The sequence below is a fragment of the Choloepus didactylus genome, chromosome 2, assembly GCF_015220235.1.
Source record: "Choloepus didactylus isolate mChoDid1 chromosome 2, mChoDid1.pri, whole genome shotgun sequence".
Taxonomy (NCBI): Eukaryota; Metazoa; Chordata; class Mammalia; order Pilosa; family Megalonychidae; genus Choloepus; species Choloepus didactylus.
This window is the reverse complement of record NC_051308.1, coordinates 240,266,350-240,274,672: the sequence shown is the minus strand read 5'-3', so window position 1 is coordinate 240,274,672 and position 8,323 is coordinate 240,266,350. Positions and strand designations below refer to the sequence as shown.

The window sequence follows — 8,323 nt, the reverse complement described above, 5'->3', positions numbered from 1 at the left end:
AATTTCATTCTAACACAATGCCCTGTGCACGTTGTATGCAATAAATATTTATTGCACTCCCCCATCCAAATCCTAGGAAACATGTAGAGTTATTGTACAGATGAGGAAATTGAGACTCAGAAATGTTAATTAACACATGCAAGCTCCCACAGTTGGCAGACAGCTGAGCTGGGGTTTGCGGGAGCGCTTCTAATTCCAAGCACCTTGCCAAGTCACTCCAATCGGCAGTAGGGACTCAGAGAGGGTTGGAGCCCTCAGCACTTGTGAGGGCAACGGGATTCTGCTCTACGGCCCCAATGAGTGTCCAAGACGTGTCTGGACAGACTCAGAACTATCACCAGATACACAGCTTGAAAGAGTAGGCAATGCTAATTTTTTAAAAATGCATTTTTACTGAGACATATTCACACACCATACAATCCATCCATAGTATACAAATCAATGAGGTGACACTAATTTGATATCTCACAGATCTTCTGCATCATTTTCCTTAGACCAGAGAAGTGCACAAGTTGGGCCCACGCAAGAGATGAAATGGGGGGTGGGGGGGGTGGCCCCACCAGGAGCCCAGCGCCCCCCCACCCCCATCCTTACTTGTCCCTGTAGAATACAGTACTTGGTCTGAATCTTGAGTCAGTCTTCAAATTCCTGGGTGGTGTTTATCAGCTGATGTCACGAGATTTCAAGATGATGTATCCTTTTAACAAGCAACAGCATCACGCTGATTTGATGAGTGCACCCTCCCGGCACACAGAGTCTGGCCTTGGATGTCCAGCGCAGCGCCACGCCGAAGCGGGGTAAGCTGGATGACCAGCTCTCCAGCATCATCGGGCCTACCTGCCCCGCGTCCCAGAGGACAGGGAACCTCACTCTCCAGGGCTTCTTCCTGGAAATGCAGGTCAGCAGGATCTAATTACCCAACGTGATCAGGGCTGAGATTTTAAGATTAATACTGCTGAAGTGTGGGGAGGGTTCTGAGGAACCTTCCTTGGGACCTGTCCTTTTCATGGGGCCCCCATTGAAGGTGGGGTCTCTGGCCCCACATGAACAGACCCTGCTGCTTGACCTCCATGTGGTCTGCCCCTGGCCTGCCCCAGAAGGACTAACAGCATCACAGCCCCAGGCTGTGTGGCTGCAGGGCCAGCTCCACTGAGATGTCAGCACCCAGCAAGGGACACATGTTTCCTGCTAGACACAAGGAAAACGGAAGGGGAATGAACCAAACAGAGGCAGTGACACCCTGTGATTTTCAGGAATTCAACTCCTCTGGGGTATATGAGTAACTTGGAAAGACCCTCTGCGGTCCCCAAGGTTCCTTCAGTTCTCCTAAGTGCGGTAACCTAACAATTCTCAAACTGCAACATGGGCAGAGGGAGGCGTGCGCTATTTTAAATTCAAAGCACCACCAGACTGCCGGGATAGCCGCCCACCTGTGCAGCCTGGGGTTCAACCTTCCTAGACAACTCAGATCAGGAAAGTCAACCAACGGCCGAGAGCGCCCACTCAGGCCCTGCCCACCGCCGCCAATTGAGCCTCGGTATTTTTATTCTAGGTTCAAAACAAAACAAAACGAAACTGGCTTTCAGAGAAGTGAGAAAATAACAAACTTTGGCATCTAACAAAGTCCAGTGGGGTTCCCAGCTCTGCTGCAGCCTTCCCAGGTAGGGTCAAGACTAAGGACGGAAACCACAGCAGTTCTAAAAACTTCTGGAGTCATGCTAAGTCCCCTTCCCCTTCACTACACACAGTGAGGTGTGGGAGCATTTAAAGAGATTCTGCTCTTAAAACAACAATTTCTTTAAAATCTTCCCAGTCCTAGCGTGTAGGATCCGCCTGAATGCGGGGTTGACCAAGCAATCGCTAGTTCATTCAACAAACATTCCTGGCGCGCCTACGGTGGGCTCAAAGTCGGCGAGGCGCTGGGGAACCCGAGGTACCCGGGTCCCCGGGGACTCGAGGTCTTGAGACCCCCCCCTTCCCAGTCCCAATGGGCACTGAAAAGAGGAGCACGTCGCGAGGGTCCCCGCATTATTCGCCTGTCCACGTGCCGCTGTCCCGCGCCCCAGAATGAGAGAACTTTAAACTGTGGGGAATTTCAGATGAGACAAGCAAGGCCTCGCTTCCGAGGTTACGGAAGCAGCCCCCACCCTCCGAAAGGAGGTGGGTTTTTTTCTTTTTTAATTAGCAAGCCCCCGACCTCCGGGCCTGGCGCCGCCGCGGGCCTCCGGGTGTCGCAACCCCGACCTCGCGCCCCGCGGAGGCTGCCCGGCGTTTCCCAACGACGCCTCCGGGGGGGACGCGAGGCCGCGGGCAGCCAACGCCAAGGCCGAGGCCGCCAGACGCCGGGGCCGGGCCAGCCAGGGCGCGCGCCGCCCCGCGCTCCCGCTCCCCCGCGGCCTCGCGCGCTCCAGGCGGGCGCCCAGGAGGAGGCGGCGACGGGGGTCGCGGGGGAGGGCCGGGCACGTGACGCCCCCCCCCCCCCCCGGCCGCGACCCGCCCGCGCCGGCTGCGCCCTGGGGCCGCCCTTGCAGCGCCGCGCGCGGGACCCGGAGGGGCGGGGCGGGCCGGCTCCGCCCCCCCGCGCTGGTCGTTTTTTTTTTTTTTTGTCACTTTAAAGCCCTCGGTCGCTTCTTCTCCCTCGCGCAGGAGTCGCGCTCGGGCCGCCCGCGCGCTCGCAGCAGGAACCAGGCTCCAGTTGCCGGCGCCGGGGCCGCGGGAGGAGGCGGCTCCACTCCCGGCGGCGGGCGCGGCCCGGGCGCCCCGAGCCCCGTCGGCCCCGGAGAGCGAGCGGTGGCGGCGGCCTCCCCGGGCGCGCGGTAGGCAGGGCTGGGGGCGGGCGCGGGGGTCCGGGCACCCGGGCCCGGCGGTTGGGCGCAGGGGGCGCGTTCCTCCTCTCACTGGCGCCGGGGACCCCCTCGCTCGCCGCGGGTCCCTGGGGAAGGGGCCGGGGCGCCGCCCAGCGCCGCTGCAGCTGCGGACGGAGGCGGGTCGCGGCGGGCTCCGGGCCCACCTGCGGGGCAGGACCGGGCGGGACAGGGCGGGGGTCCCGGAGACCCAGGGACGGGTCGCGCCCGCGGTTGAGTCTCGGCGGCTGCAGACGCGGGAAAGGGATCTGGGGCGGCGGCCCCTGCCGACCTCTCGGGGCCCGGGCGCCCCGGAGCCCCCTTCCCTGGCTGCCCGGCGGCCGGGAGGGGGCACCGCGACCCCGCTCCGCAAAGTTGGTTTCGCTTTTCCCGCCAGTCCCGAGCGCCGATCTGCAGAGAGGCCCGCCCGGCCCCCGGGGCACCCCCACCCCAACCCCCGCCCAGCCTGTAGCCGCCTCCCCCGGGAAGCCCGCCGGCCGACATCCTTGGGCGGCGCCGCCGTCCCCGCCTGGCCCCGAGCACCGCGGCTTCTCCCGGCCCCGGAGGGAAAGCCCGAGTTTGGCAGGACCTATTAAAAGAGAAAAGTTAAAGGAACCTGTGTAGGTCGGTCGGCCCCGGGATCCGATCACCCGGTGCCCGGGATGTATATATTGGGTGGGTGGGTGTGGGGGTGGTGCTGGGTGGTTGTCCTGTCCAAATTCGAGTGATGGGGACAGGGACGGTTCCTCCCGAAGCAGACGGTACTCGGGCTTGTGGGCTCAGCCTGCGGGTGAGAGTCTGCCGGGCTGGGAGGAAGCTGTGTGTGGCTGAGTGCATGTGTGCGTGTGACTTTGTGAGCCTGTGTCTGGTGTGTTGGTGTGTGAGCGCCTGTGAGTGTGTGTGTGTGTCTCTGTGTGTGCTTGCCAGTGTATGTGTCAGTGTGATAATGTGAGTGTGAGGCCGTCTGTGACAACCTGGCAGTGCCCCACCCCCGGCACCCCCAGCTGCTTAACTTTCCTTGCTTGGCTTTCACATGGGGGCTGCGCTGGACCCCACACCCCCGCCGGGGACGCCAGGGTGCCCAGCCAAGCAGGCAGGCTCGCTCTCTCTCCTTCTCTCTTTTTCTCTGAAAACGAACTGGGCAGTTTGGGGGCGAGTTGGCAGGGGCTGCTTCCTGTGAGTAATATTTAGTTAAACACTCCAGCCAGTAGCATCAGAAACTGGTCATGAGTGGAGTTTTAACAGGTGTTCGTGGCAAACGCGCCATCCTTGGTGACTAAGGTTTGATGTCTTGGGAGAATTCTCTCCCGGGGTAGGACATGGGGTGGGGGGAGTGAGGCTCACAGTTTCATCCTGGTTGTTTTCAAGGGGATGCTGTGTCTCCCCTCAGTGCTGTCCGTCCCTTCCTCGTACTCCCTCTCTGGGCAGCAGAAAGTACTGGATTAAGCACTCCCGGCCAGGCAGGCTTGGTCACCAGGGGGTGGTGGAGTTGGAGAAGCCCTTACAGATCATCCCTCTCTTCCCAGCCCTGTTGACCAAGTCCCTGAAGGCCTGGCTTCGGCAGTCGGTGACCTCGCGTCCAGCCCTGAGGTCACGGGCAAGGCACGGACTGTCTCCCCAGCTGTCAAATGACGGGTTTCATTAGATCATTTTAAAGGCTCCTCCTGTTCTCTTGCTGCCTTTTTCTTCTGCAGGAAGCACTTTACCCAGCAGATGGGGGGTGTGTGTGTGTGTGTGGATGTGTGTCTACTTGTGGACCGATGGGGTGCCATGGGTGCCATAATGCAGTAACTTTACAAGCCTGCTTTCTCTTTCCCAGCCTGGCAGGCAGAGAAAAGAAAAACTGTAGAACATTTAGCCCAGTGGCTCGGACAGCCAAGAGCAGCAGGCGGGCCTGGTTTCGGCTTCTGAGAGCTCGGTCCCGTGGGGGAATGGAGAGATTTCAGGGTCCTTGGAAAGGAGGGGTCCTGCCTGGGGCTGGGTGAGGCTGCATTCCTTGGGCTGCTCACGACAGCTAGGTCCACCCTTCAGTGGTTCCCCAGGACTGCCTCATGAAACTCGCCCCTGGGCAAGCTGCACAGATGTTTAATTTCTCCCACCAAGCTGGGGCGTGGGGTGGGGGGCCTGCTAGGTGAGGCCAGGGCTACCCCTGCTGCCATGTTCCCCACTCCCCGTCCTTCTCGCACCCACCCCTCCTCCCAGCTGAGTGAAAACTTGCCTGCAGACGCTGTTTTGCAGTTAGCAAAGCCTCTGATTCTTACACTGTTTGCGAGTTGAGTCTGGGGATTTCTTACCCATGCTTCTCAAGAAACAGGTTGTGGCTGGCGTGCATGCATTGATTGATCTTTTTGTTTCTGAAAAGTTTGAGAATAAGCATCTTCATCAGACAGAAGCACATGAGCAGGTACAGGTGTGTCTCGATCTGTTTAGGGGTGCATATGCCTTCCCCCCAAGTCCAATGGATGAAATCCAGAAGTACAGGGGATTTCATTTTGGACTTTGAATTTGGTGCTTTCCCTGTCTTCCGTCGTCTGGTAGCACCCTCCCATATAAGGGTCAAAGTGGCACTCTGGTCAGCTGGCAGCACTGTGCTGAGTGCTCTTTGGGCATGACCTTGGTTGAGCCCTAATAACTATAGTAGCAAGAGACACTTTCATAGCGTCCACCAGTACCAGACAGACCCAGCACCGAGGCCTGTCACACTTAGCTCTTGGACTCTTCCTAGAATCCCTGGGCTGTAGGCTCTCCAGCCCCTCACGTGCTGCTGAGGCTTGGGATGGGCAGGTGATGTGGCCAAGGGCTCTGCCACTGAGCAGGGAAGCCAGAATTCTAACCCCTGATTTTGGCACCCAGGCCCTAAACCCCGGACAGTGTGCCCACTGCCCCTGCCATAGCCTTGCCATCAAGAAGCGTGTATTTATATATATTTTTTTAAGATAAAAATGTTTTATTTGGAAAATTTCAAACCTGTACAAAGTAAGAGAGTAAAATGAACCCCCAGATGCCATCACCCAGCTCCAGTAGGCATCACACAACACTCACACACACGCAATGCACATATATATGTGCACACGGACACACACACGCACACACACATACATACACGCACACACATACATGCATGTACACGCATGTGCTGGATTATTTTAAAGCAAATCTCAGACATGCTATTGGGTCATATGTAACTACTTCCCAAGATACGTGTGAGAGACGAATCGAATCTCAAAGAGGCTGACTTGGGGACAGGAGTCGGTGTTACCGGATTCCTTCCTGACTTGGAGTGGGATCCTTTATTGCCGTGACCTTGATGGGGAAGGACAGTGGAATCCAACGGGGGGAGGGTATGGAATCTGCCTTGTGCCGCTCCACCCCTCGGAGCCTTCGGGAAACTTCTCGCTTGTTTTGTGTTTGAAAAGCTCTGTTCATTGCCCAACAGTAAAAATAAATGAGTACAGTGATCACGAGACAAACCACACCAACATCAGGCTGCGGCGCCTGGCCTTCCATTGGCCGTGGGGAACCCCAGAGAGGCCTGGGCTTTGCCCCCCACCGAGGGCTAGGCCTTGTGCAGTGCAGGCCCCGGGGATTTGTGGTGGGGCCGGGCATCAGGGGATGTAGACATAGCTGGTCAGTGAGTGCTGGGCCGGACCTAAACCCATCTCAACCCTCTTGAATCTACTGCGCGGATGTCACCCACAGGGCACATCTTGGAGATCGAGGGAGGTGGAGGGTCATCTTGGCTGACGTGGGCCCAGGACTCGCGATGTGTGGGATATAAATGCACACTGGGGAGAGGGCTGCCGAGTGGGACTTTAGAATCCCACAGCTGCCCCAGTTGGGAACAGACAGGAAGCTCGTGGCTGCCCAGAGCCACTGGCTCCGTTTTGGGGCTCTCTAACTGTTAAAACTGCATCTTCATGTCGTGGTGCCATCTGCCGCCTCTGTTTGTGGTCTGGGACCCCCTCCCCACCTCCCCGACCTCAGGGGTGAGTGGCCTTCTCCTTTGGGTCGTGGATGCTTTAAGAACCTGGTGGAAGCCTGGGACCCTTTCCGCAGGAAACTTCACATACACACACGCAGCCACAATTGTGCGTGCTGGTCTAGGGAGTTCCCAGACCCTCGGGAACTCATCTGTCATCTCCCAAGATCCTGGGGTCCTGAGCTTAGAGACTTCCCCAAGACAGCAGCTGTCAGAAGGAGCCGGGATCATCGAGGTCCCAGGGGGTCCTTGGGTGTCTCAGCTGGCAGCCCTGAAGTAGGTGGGCAGTGGCTCCCGGCTAGAGGCTGGTTAGGATGTCCCCCGGGTGGCAGGTGTTTTATCTGTGGGGGTGGCTTCCTGGACTCGTGGGAAAACGAGCTTGGAATGTGACGGGACCATGTCAGCAGCATAGTGGCAATGGAAGACTGGTGTTCTCATCTCCTCTCTGGTCACTTGGGAGTCTGAGAAGCCCTGCTCCAGGGAAAAGAAAAGCAAGGGAGGAGAAATGCCCCAGTGTCCCTGGTTTTGGGCATGTGGGAAGACACCCAGCAGTGGCAAGGAGCCTCCCCTATGAGAAGCCTGTCCCTGAATGGCTGAAATGGGCCTCCTGCTTTAGGGCAGGGGCCGAAAGGCTCAGGGTCCTGACCCTTCTCCGCTGTCTCACAGCTGATCCTAAGGAAGAGAGCAGGCTCCGGACCGAAAGCCAGAAAAGCTGTTCCACGGAGAACTGATGGGTTCAGGCTACATGCACCAGACACCACGTCGGAGGCCTTGAAATGCTCACAGCCTGTAGGGCACATAGAGGTGTGTGATGCACAGGGCTTAGGGAGCAGAGAGGCAGGAGGGACCCACCCTGCTTTGGGAGGGCTTCATGGAGGAGGCATCTGTGCCCTGTGGAGTGAATAGGAGTTTACCAGATTATGGATGAGCAGATGGGGCCAGCTTTGTGTGTCAGACTTGAGGGTGCAGCCATAGTGGGGTGAGCACCCAGCATGCTACTTGCTGAGCTTGAGCTTGGGCAGGCCACGCACCCATTCTGAGCCTCAGTTCTTGTGTCGGTAAAATGAGGATTCTTTTGGTACCGCCTCATGGGATTGAGGTGCTTGAGTTATGCAGGTAAAGCAAGCATGTGCAGCCTCTGTAAACCAGGGGCATCCCCTGCTCAGGGCGGCTTGAGGCTGAAACAAGAAATTGTGTGTAGGACCCCACCCAGCCTGGGCACACGGGAGCTCGGATGGCTTCGGTTCCCCCTTGCAGTCTCTTGGGCAGCAGCACTGGTGGCACGACCAGGTTGGTTCTGAGAGAGAGAACTCCGGGGGCTGCGGCCGTGAGGACCTGGGCTTGGGGACACGAGAAGGCCCCGCGTGGCTGCATGCTGGTGTTTCATGGCCGGTGGGGACGGAGGCTGGGGGCTCTCCCGAGGTGGACCCTGCAGGCTGGGGTTACTGTTGATGTGGCAGGTGAGGAAGGGAGAAGAATTCTGGTGCCTCTGAGGTCCCCA

General features: G+C 58.4%; 1 protein-coding gene across 2 annotated transcripts in view; it reads left to right on the top strand.

Moving 5' to 3' along the window:
* The first annotated feature begins 2,621 nt into the window (after window positions 1-2,621).
* SPSB1 (splA/ryanodine receptor domain and SOCS box containing 1) overlaps window positions 2,622-8,323 on the top strand; it is a 73,581-nt gene continuing 67,879 nt past the window's right edge. Inside the window, exon 1 of one of the 2 annotated variants that reach the window (XM_037828590.1) lies at window positions 2,622-2,816. The gene's annotated coding sequence lies outside the window, so the exon portion shown is untranslated. The remainder of the gene's footprint in view (window positions 2,817-8,323) is intronic. The other variant, XM_037828593.1, reaches the window with a different exon arrangement.